Source organism: Marmota flaviventris, chromosome 7 (genome assembly GCF_047511675.1).
Source record: "Marmota flaviventris isolate mMarFla1 chromosome 7, mMarFla1.hap1, whole genome shotgun sequence".
In the NCBI taxonomy this organism is placed as follows: domain Eukaryota; kingdom Metazoa; phylum Chordata; class Mammalia; order Rodentia; family Sciuridae; genus Marmota; species Marmota flaviventris.
Window position 1 is genome coordinate 10,662,826 of NC_092504.1, and position 11,175 is coordinate 10,674,000.

The following is an 11,175-nucleotide window of genomic DNA, read 5'->3' on the forward strand; positions in this document are numbered from 1 at the left end:
GGGGTCTGGACTCTGGTTTCCAGATGTGGAACCTCAGGTAGAGATTGAGGTGGGGTGAGGAGCCTGTAGGAGTGAATCTGCACTAGGAAAGGAGACATTTTCAGACAAGAGATGTGCCAAATCAACTCCACAAATGGCCTGTTGCTTGACTCTCATTTATGTCACATATAACTTCTGATCTCAATTTTATAAATGACCCAATAGATGATTTCTCAAGGCTGTTTGATGAAATAATGCACAAAAAACACCCAGCATTAACACCTGGGCCTTACATTTCATAGTTTCCTAATTCACATGAAGTATTACAATAATAATTATTATTGTTATTGGAATGAATGTTTAAATGTGGTCTGTATATGCAAGTCATGCAGGGTTCTTAAATATTACCAGATTGCTTTTATATCAGACTAGGATCTCTTTTTTTAAATCAAAATTTGCAAATCAATTTTAGAAACTATGAACGAAACTGATCCTCATGCTGTTCAGACACAGAACACAATTATGACTGTCACTCAAGGGGTGGAGTCAGGAATTAACCTCTACTGTGCAACTGCAAAGCAATATAATTTCATAATTTCCAACGTCTGGAAAACTCCACAGGCAGTATTTGCAAAAGCAATTTTGCAGTGACCACATTCATTATCTGTTAAGTCTTTTAGGGTCTTTTCCTTGGAAAATCCCCAAACAATGTTTAAAAATTCTGCAAATTTTAGAGATTTGTTTCAATTCTAAATTTTCCCCAAACCACATCATTTAAAAATGTAACACTCTTTTTCAGATGAAAACAGCATGTGTGTATTAACTCTGACATAGATAAAAAGTATAACTTAATTGGATCAGAATTTCACAGACTGATCATTACAGTAGCCTCTGAAATCAGAGATGGTTGTAAGCAACTCACATATTGAACTGTGAGGAGTTGGGCCAATAACTCGTGGCATCGCAACAGAACTCTGGTGACTATTAGTGAGGAGCTTCAGGGGGCAGGGGAAACACAGTGACTGCAGGTAGATATGAAATTTCTTTTGAGGGAGATGGAAATGTTCTAGAAGTAATAGTAATAATTGCCCAATCTCATAAATACATTAAAAACCACTGAACTTACACTTTAAAAGGGTACATTTTAGGCTATGTAAATCATCTCAACTGAAAAAGGGTAGTAGTAAAATAGATTGGGAGAAAAACTCTTTGTACATTGAGTAGATAAACTATCATAGAAAAAAAAAATATGTTGTGGAAATATATCTACTGATATACAATAAAATTTTACATACTAAGTGGAGGGAAGTTATGTTCCAAGTAAACAAATATGACCCATTCTGATTAAAAAGAGTATCGGAGTCTAAATGGATCTGGAAGAAGGTACAATTTACCAAATTGCTAAGTGATTATTTCTGGCATTATAGGTGTTGCTGTTTTTTCTTTCATCTCCTTTCCTCTTAAGGAATGAATAGATACATACATGAACACAAACACACATACATTTATACATGTAGAATTAAAAGAATTTAATAAATGGTTCTGGGGACCAGGGAGGATATTACACAAGTACAGAAGTTTTCATTTAGACTTCCAACTCACTAGAAGTGCAGAAGCTTCCAAAACGTTCCCAGGGAGCCCCACAGTGCACTGTATATCGGGACAGCTAGCAATGACCAGCATCGCAGCACACACACAAGCTTCAGAGTTTACTTCTTGCCTGCCCTTCCCATCTCTTGCACTTTGATTCAGAAAAGGAATGAAACCCTCTCCTCCTGATGTAACTCACAAACAAAGCCAACTTCACTTGTCGTCCTCCTGGATGAACATAACCCAGTTCCTTCTATCCTCAGTGAGACCTGTGCTGGGCGATGTCTTGGGCGCCTGGTTCTGTTGTAGTGATCTCAGGTACTGCACCATACTTATCAAGAAGGGGGAAAGTGATGCTCTCAGAAGCACTTAGTTTCAGTCAGGTATCTTTGGGGCAGTATCGATGGTGGTATGTACTTGACCCCAGCAGTGTGCCCAGGAAGTGGGTTTGGGATACACTGCTATCAGAGGCACAGGGAGAATGGTAGCTCCGGATGTGAGTGCCAGTATGTCTGACCCCCAAGAATCAAGTCTAACCCCCTAGAACACTCCCCCATCTTTGCTCCTTGTAGCCAACTAATTATAAAAAACCGAACCACAGGTTTCTCGAAGAGCTCCTGAAATAAATTTGGTCAGCTGCCAAACAGCTCACTTACTGAATTACCAGTGCTCAGCCCTGACCTTCCTCATTGAGGATGAAGCCCCAGTCCATGCACACTCCACGTGCTAGACAACATGATGTTAAGCGAGAGAAAGGGAAGGGGAGGGTGAAAGGGAGGGAGGAAGCCAGCCCCTCTCCCTTGCTGGCAGCCCACCCCTCCAGAGCTTCCCCCAAGCCCATCCCTTCCCTTCCCCCAGCCCTGCAGTTGGTCCCATTATCACTTCCACCCTGGCTAATTATAGTCACTGATTACCTAACAGCAAGTCTAACTGTCACCTGCTTTGGCCTGACAGATTATGCCATCTGGGCCACGTGGCCAGGGTCCCGGAGCTGTGAGAGGTCACAGAGAGGGCCAAACGGCACTGAATGGGAAGAAATGTGTTTACAGCCCTGACAGCTGACTGGGCCATTAGAGGGACTTGAGCTGTGTGTGTCCCCGCTGAAGCTGCTCTCCAGGGGCCTTGCGGCCCAGCGCTATTAGCTAATGGGATATGGCTGCATGTTGCTCAGGTTCCAACTGTGGCCATGAGAGGGGACTGAACCCTCTCCTAAAAAGGAAAAGAGCAAGGACCTAGGAGGAACCTGGGGCTCACCGTTGTTTGGGGTCCTCGTTAAGCCCACACTGCAATATGCTGCCCACAGAGCCCACATTCCATTGGCCTTCAGACTGAGAAAGCACCAGATTCAAATTCATTTGCTATTTCCTGCACTCACTGTGCAGTACCGTCAGTGCATTCAGGAAGCACACCGGATGAGAGTGAATAAGATGTGGATAGTGACTTCCATTTATTAACACCTTTTATGTCCTGCATCTGTCCTGGACAGATGTGCCTGTGTGTGTCCTTGGAATACATGAAAAAAAGCACATTTCGAATCCGTGGATCTGAAGATGGGGAAGCAGGCAGATTCTGTGTTTCTAAGAAGATCCTATGCTTTGAATAGTCAGAAATCACTTACTTATTTATGAAATTAAGTTGCCCAATTAACATTATGCAGAAGACTCATAGACTGGCATTTCTCAAACTGTGAACTGCAGAGCACTCCAGACAAAGCTACCCCCACCCCAGTGAGTTCTCAGTTAAGTCAGTGTGGGAAGCAATACAGACCCTGGGACCCTTGGAGATTCACAGTGCACAGAATTAGCACATTGGAGCTAAGACACCTGCAGTGACCTGTCCTGACCTGGATGTGAGCAGTTTGATTTCCATTGAAAGCTGGGTGCTCTCTGTCCTCAGTTCTCACTGTAACCCTTGCTAGAGATTTAGTACTATCCAGATTGCTTAACCTACCCATTAGTTTTTTGATCTGGAAGATGGCTTCTCAGCCACTGGTGCTGCTCACATCACACGCACAAGCGAGAATGCCTTTGAGACTGTGTGAGGTGTGTCTTAGCATCTAGCCACTGGACAGTGGGCTTCCTCCAACAGCTTCTGAGGACAAATGAGGCCAGTGTGCCCAGCTTACCCTCCTCCCGTCAAGAGGAGGAGGCAGAGGTGGATGAGGAAAGAGGCAGAGAGAAGCCCCTTTGGGGAGATCATGAGACCTGGGCTTGCGGGAGGCCTGGAAACCCTGATAGCAAACGCTGGTGGTCTGTGAAGAGTCAACATTTAAGATCAATTTACTTAAAATTTAACTTGAAAAAAAAAAGTTTGCCAAACCAGTGTTTTTGCATGACATCAAAGTCCCACAAAATCCAGAAATGACTGCCAAGCAGTAGGAAATTCTCTGCCCCGTTTCTACAGTGGAAAGGGGTGTTATTATATTAATATATTAATATGAAGTAAAAAATGACAAAATGGAGGATATGGAGTAATCACAGCCCGTGTGTCTGTGTGGACGCAAACCTTTGTGTGTGCCCAAACAACCATACACGTGACCTTGAGGAGTACAGTGCGATCATTAAGAGTGGCAGCTTTGGAGCCAGGGAACAAGTTTGATGAGCAGCTCATCTAAGTGCTTTAACCTTTGGGTTTGCATCTTCTGTGAGATGAGGCTGACATGGGAATTAAATGAGATAATGTCTGGCAAGTACCTAGCACATTGCCTGGCTCAAATTAAGCACTCACCAAATGAGAGCTATGATTGTAATTAATATAGAAAAAGTCTAGAAGAAAATGCACAAAGTGTTAACAGTTCATCTCTGAGTGCTGAGTTAGACATGACTTATTTTCTGCTTCATACTCTATTATCCAAAATTATGCAAAGAACAAAAATTATTTTAAAAATTAGAAATTTAGAAACCAAACTATGAGGTAAAATGATGATCGTAGTTTTCTCTGGTTGATAAAATGGGAGTTATTTATTTTCTTCTTTATGCATTTCAGTATTTCTCAAACTGTACATGATTTTAATTTTTGACAGTTTTAACAATTTTTAGTAGACAAATCTTACCCATCCACTCAGGGCAGAAGAAATATAGAAAAACTCTGAAAAGAAAATAGAAATCATTTAAAGTCTCATGATATCTCTGTTGTCATTATTCTTGGGATTATGAAGGGTGGATTTTTCTAAAAGATTGGTTCCATAGAATTGTGTAGTACACAACTTGGACAGTAATACACAACAGTCCTCAAACAGTGTCCATCTGATCACTGCTCATCCCATTCCCTAAAAGAAATCTGAAAAGTTTGATGTGAAATCTTCCATTATATCCATAATACACATGTATGCACACATGCAAACATGCTCATATGATTAAGCAAAAAATATCCATGTAAAGATTTTAAAGTTTTCCCAAAGGTAATGGGTATATAATCAGTCCCTAAAGACCAACTCTGGGTATGGGGGAAGGGTCATCTTCTCCAGATGTGAGCGTGCATTAAGCACCTACTGTATTCCAAGCCCTACTAAGGAAACAAAGATGAAGAAGATGCAAACTCTCTGGTCTTGATAAGTCTCCAGCCAATCACAGAAATGCAACATTACAGATGTCTGCAGTGTCAGGTGGCAAATCCCATCATAGAAGCTGAGAACAGGCAGCCAGGAAGAGGTTGGGTCTCCCCAATAGGCGTTCAGGAAGACCTCTCAGAGAAGAGGCACACTAAAAGTTAGGAATTCTGTTATCTAGCAGGCCTATATCACTTGACGTTCCCCCACTGCCACGTTCACTCACTTCTCTGGTCTTGGGTTGGACCATGACGTTCCCACACTTCTACTCCCATCCAAACCATTCTCCTCCTGCACAACCTATCCAGATGTCACTTCCTGGAAGCCTCCCGCCCCTACCCAGACTGCAGGAGGTGGCTCTCCTTCTGAGCATAGGTCTTTATTTTGACTAACCTTAAGTTGCTTAGTTATATGACTATTTCCCTATAGGACTGGAAGTCAGTATTTTGCCCTCTTCATCTTTGTGTCATGGGGCATGACTGGCACCAACTGAACACCACACCTTGTACACAGTCAGTGCCCAATAAATGTTACCTAGAAAAAAATCAGTGCTCGAATGTGATTGCGATGGTCCCATAATACATATATCCACTCCTAGCACAAAGAGCACTCTCGTGCTCATTAGAAAATTCCCCCTTCAAGACGACCAATCAAAAACGTGCATACAGTTTCTCAGTTGCACAGCTGAGCAAACAGAGAGCACCTTTGTCCTAATTGGAAGAAGTCCCTGTTCATCCTGACTGTTCCTCCAGTCTGAAGTAGCCCCCAGCCAGCAGAACAGGGGCTGGCTTCCAACCCCACTCATTCAACTGAGTGTCCTGTGCTGGACATTTAGTCCACCATGGTCCATAGTAGCCCTGACAGCAGGCTGATAGACAATATGCTTTCTCTCCCCAAAAACAGTTTAAAATTTGTTCAACGGTCAGGTAAACACATAGTAAGTGGGTGATTCTAAAATTCAGAATAAGTGAATGATTGAATGAATGCTAAATAATAAATTTTCTCTGATTTTGACTGGGTTCCATTAAGTCCTCCATAGTGTTTGCTTTGTGCTTTGACTAAGGTCTCCTTTATTTGAATCCTCACATCGAATGTTCTAATTCCTTTTCTTTGTGGCTAAGGGTCATGAAGGCCTCTGGCTTTTTTGAACAGGTTGAGTTTCTGTGCAAGACGCAAAGGTCAGGTGAAGTTCGAATCAGCCCTGAGAGGGATCTTCTGGGGTTATTATGTGAACTGACTCACATAGACTGGTCCGGATGCTCAGCCATCCCTGTCTCTCGCCTTGCTTTTAAGTGAAGTCTTTAATACACACGCAGAGTTTCCCAAAGGCGGAAGCAGTGATTAATGGCAACCTCACTTGATTGTCTCATCAGGAGGGTGGAGATGAACAAGCTGTGACCCCAGTGTCACCCACAGCACTTGGCACATGGTAGGCATGCTGGTATCGTGGAAGAATAGCTCTATGCTAAAACTCCCATTTGGTTGGATGGATCAGATGAACGGGTCATGTGGCATGACAAATGTGATAATCACCCAGAAACTGCAGCGAGTCACCCATTCTACCAGGGCTAAAGGGCCAGGGCCAAGAGCTCTCTAAGTGCTACACATTGCCAATGGCTGTGTGGGGGTAGGGGGGTCTCTAAAATGCCTCTGTGGTCCCCAGACATCAATAACAGTAAGATCATCAGTGCCATTAAAGAGGAAATTACAGTTGCAGGTGGATTGAAATGCTGTGGGGCCAGTCTTTAGCTTTATGGTTGCACAGCAACTTCTTTGGTCTTGTATCAAGACTGTTGCAAAAGTTTATTTACTGGATGTTCCAGACTTACGTCCTTTCCCTGTTCAGCCCTCGCTGAATTATTTTTTTCCTAAGGAACCCTGGAATCAGACCACCTCTCTGCTGAAATGTCATCAGGATCTTTTAGACTGTCCCTCTGATGTCATCCTGCTCCTCAGCCTGGCTTTGGGGAACCTTTGGGAACTGGCCTCATCTTTCTATCCCTTTCCCTACATCCACAACACTCCAAAGATTCTCTGCTTTGGACAAAAGTATCCTTCCCTTTTCCCTACACACAGATATACTTGGGCCTTCTCTTCTCCCAGGCATGCTCTGGTGATTTTTCCTTTGCTCAAAGCAGCCTTTTCTTCTCTCTCCATCTGTGTCTATCCACTTTATCCTCTAGAATTTAATTAAAACTGCACCTGTCTAGTGCAACCTTCTTGGGATCCTGCAACTAACAGTGCTGCTTGAGCTTCTCAGAGCACCAGCATTGGATGGGCATTCAGAAGACACTTTTTATAAATTCAGGTACCATCCCATCATCTTCTGAGCTGGACCTAAGCACTGTCGGTGAGAAAAACACATCTTCTTCTTCTTCAACATAACATGGCTGACAAAAATCTCAGGCTCTGGAGTCCCAAGGCCTGTTTATTGCTCTTTCACTGCCTTTAACTATTTGGCCTGAAGCAAATTTTCTTTCTTTTTCAAGTCTCAGTTTTCTCATCTGTAAAAGAGAATGATAATAACAACTATGGCACAGGCAGTGTGAGGTTTGTTAGTGATTCAGAGAGTAATTATTCAGTACCTAGCACAGCAAGTGCATCAGAGGCTGTTGTCATGTGAGAAGGTAGGATCCGTGCAGACAGACACAGCGGTTCCCTGGTGGCTGAACCTGAGCTGTGAGGGGACTGTGGACAGAGCTGATGGGGTCAGGGTGGTAAAGGGCTCCTAGGGTGAGGAGTCTGGACTGACTCTGAGACAGGAAAAGCCTTCAGAAGGTGCTGAGCAGGGAAAGATGATCTGACTCACATCCCACAGACTCCCTGGCCATTGCAACAGAGATGGGCAAAGAGAAATCAGACAGGTGCGTCGGGAGACTGTTGCCTCTAATGATTTTCTGGCTAGAAATAGTCAAAGATGTGCCAAAGTGAATGAGGCCTGGTCCTTGTCCTTGGAGAGCTCATGGAACATTGCCAGGAGGGGATCTTTTTCTCAAACAAGGAAACCAAGAAAGTCCAATAAAAGGGGGATAATGAGTAAAAAAAAAAAAATGGGTGCTCCTAGGAAACAAAGAGAAAGAAGCATCATGTGTAGGTGGTGGGAGGAGGCCCAGGGAGGCTGCAGGAGGATGTGACCATCTTTCCTGAAGGATCTTTAAAGCAGCCCAGATGTGATGCCTGGGATCCTAACACAGTCTGCTGTCTCCAGGAAAGGGATTCTCACCAGGTACCACAGACTGGAAGAAGGGAGGTGAGGATCCTTCTCAAGGATAAAGTACTCTGAGCGTTTGAAAATCTCTAAATTCCATTTCCATGACAATGCTTTAAACCTGTCACCTGCCCTTGGTGCTAGCAGGCCAGTGTTTTCAGTTCTAGAGGACAGGTATTTGAAGAGCTGACAGTAACTTGCTCTTCCTCTTTATCTATCTGCCTACCTATTTTAAAAGATGCCCTGAGAAACTTTTTTTTTTTTCAACAGGAATTCAAATGAACTGGAATTTAATGCCTTGTTCCATTAACATTTCAGAAAATACCAACAAGAAGCCCCAGCAGATAATTACATACAGGGGAGCAAAGTGGGCATGTTTGCCTTCCACAGGTCCACCGGAAAAAATGCATTTCCAAGTGGGCTGTGTCACCAAAAATCATTGGGAATTATTTGGTCTCCACAATTATGGATTAAAATAATGTTTACATTTAGGCGAATGGGCTCTAATTGGGTTGGCCATTAAGTGACTGAGCGTAGGAATAAAATGAAGCCTAATTTGAAAGCCTCAGACAGGAAGCAGTGATTAGCTGTGGAAGGAGAGAAATATGCAGCTCCTGGCTCCTACCTGCCTCTGCGCCAGAAAGGGGTTAAGAGGCCAGGAGCAGCCCCAGCAGTGCCCACAGTGCTAATGAAAACCCTGTCTTTTATAGGACTTCACAAAGCACTTTCCCAGGCACCATCTTGTTTGATCCCAGCACCACGCTGCCAATGGACAGGGCAGGAGCTCTCATTGCCCTTGTTTCATAGCCGTGGAAACTGAAGCCCCAACTCAGATGCCTTACTGAGGTCCCACGACAAGGGCGGGGAGGGGCCACAGTTCAGGCCGGCATTTCTGACCCTCAGTCCTGTGGTCTGACCACCACGCCACCCGGCCTCTCAAAAGCCTTTGATTAGTGAGAGCTTCAAGCAAGGCTGGCGCGTTAGCAGGCATAAAGTGATCACACAGGAGCGAGCAGACTTGTGGCCCTGTGGGGCCAAAGGGCTGCTGCTGGAGAGGCCCAGTGGACAGCTGTTTTCAGCTGGGGAGCTAAGCAGGCAGCACCTCACTTGGCCCGCCAGCCAGGGCAAGTCCAGGAAAAGAGACCACAGGGAAGAAGGCTCCCCTCAGAGGGACTGGAAGCAGAGCCACCAGCAGCAGTGAATTCACAATATGTTTGGAAATAACGTCATCCCTTTGTATCCATGGGGGATTGGTTCCTGGATCCCCCAGGATACCAAAATCTGTGGACGCTCAAATCTCCTATATAAAATGGCATAGTATTTTCATATTTTTTATAGAAATCCTCCCATGATTTTAATCATGCCTAGATTACTTATACTACTTAGTACAATGTCAGTGCTATGTAAATAGTTGTTCTACCGTGGCAAGATAAAAAATCTGTCCACATGCACTAGAGATGCAATTCTTTTTGCTGCATATTTTTGATCCCAGGTTGGTTGAAGCCACAGATGTGGCATCCACAGACATGAAGGGCTACTGGCGCTGTTCTTTGAAGAAGCACATAAAGCAGCTCTGAGGATGCTTCTGTAGTGGGCATTAACAGATGCAAAGCAAGGAGCAGGTGCCCAGCTCCAGCTCAGACCAGGGAACACGAGAGCCATGTTGCCATGCAGAATTGCCAAACCAATCTCCTTCCACTGCTGTGCCAACGAAGGGACCCTCTAGTCCACTAGGGAGGAGATTGGGAAAGTGTATCAGGCCCCACTGACACCTGACCTTTCGGGACATCCTCAGTTGGCCTTGAGATAAAGTGCAAATGTCTTAGGAGGACTGGCAGTACCCAGTGAGGCCCCACCCTTCTCACATTCGGAGCCTCCTCTCTCCACACACTCCACACGCATACCCACAGATGCCCACACACGATCACTCCAGCTGCCCAAATCATACACTGCTCCACTTCCTTAGCTATTGTGCACTCCCATTTCTCAGCTTTGACCCATGCAGTTCTTTGTCCCAGTTTCACTTCCTCCCTCCTACCGAAATTGCTTGCCTCCTGTTCACCCTTCAAGTATCAGCCTGCTGGTCCCTTCTTGCGGGAGGCATCTCTCCAGCCCCTTTGCCCCTCCAAGTTTGCCTGCCTTGCTCTCTTCCTTCTCCGCGCTTCCCCCAAATCTCACTGTAATTTCCTGATTCTTATTCCATCCTCACCATCTGGCAATTATTTGCTGCAAACGGGGGCTGCTCCTGTACTCCCTGCAGTAAGCTTTAGCCAGGCTCTAGAGGACCTGTTGAATGATGGGGTAGAATAATTCTTTAATTAAGTTAGTTGGTGGTAAAATCGAGTAAGCAAAAAGCATTCCTCTTTTATAGGTGGTAAGTTCAGCTGGGCTCAGCTCCAATAGGATCTGGGCTGGACCGCCCCTCCCTGTCTTGTGACGTAAATATTAGAGTCAAGATTTTGCTGTAAAAATGAGCAAGCGCCCCATTTACAGGATTCTGTCTGAAGAAGGCTTATTTTTATCTGGGTGTGATCCAAGTTACTGAGGGCTTTAAATAATTGGGAAAGACATTATCTTTGGAAGCTAAAATCCAACCCTTGAATACCTTGGTTCTTGCCAAATATCTCCCACAACCCACATTAAGTGGATTACTGTGTCCTTAATCACAGGCTAAATGCCTGCATCTGTGGCTGGCATCAGCTGGGTGTGAGACAGCTGCAGTCACTGTGATGCCCCCTGCTATGACAGCAGAAAGCCACTGGGTAAAGAACTCCAACCAAGGCTGAGAAGCAAGATGATGCAGGTGAAGATCTCGATGCATTTATTCATTCAGCATTACTTATGATCAATT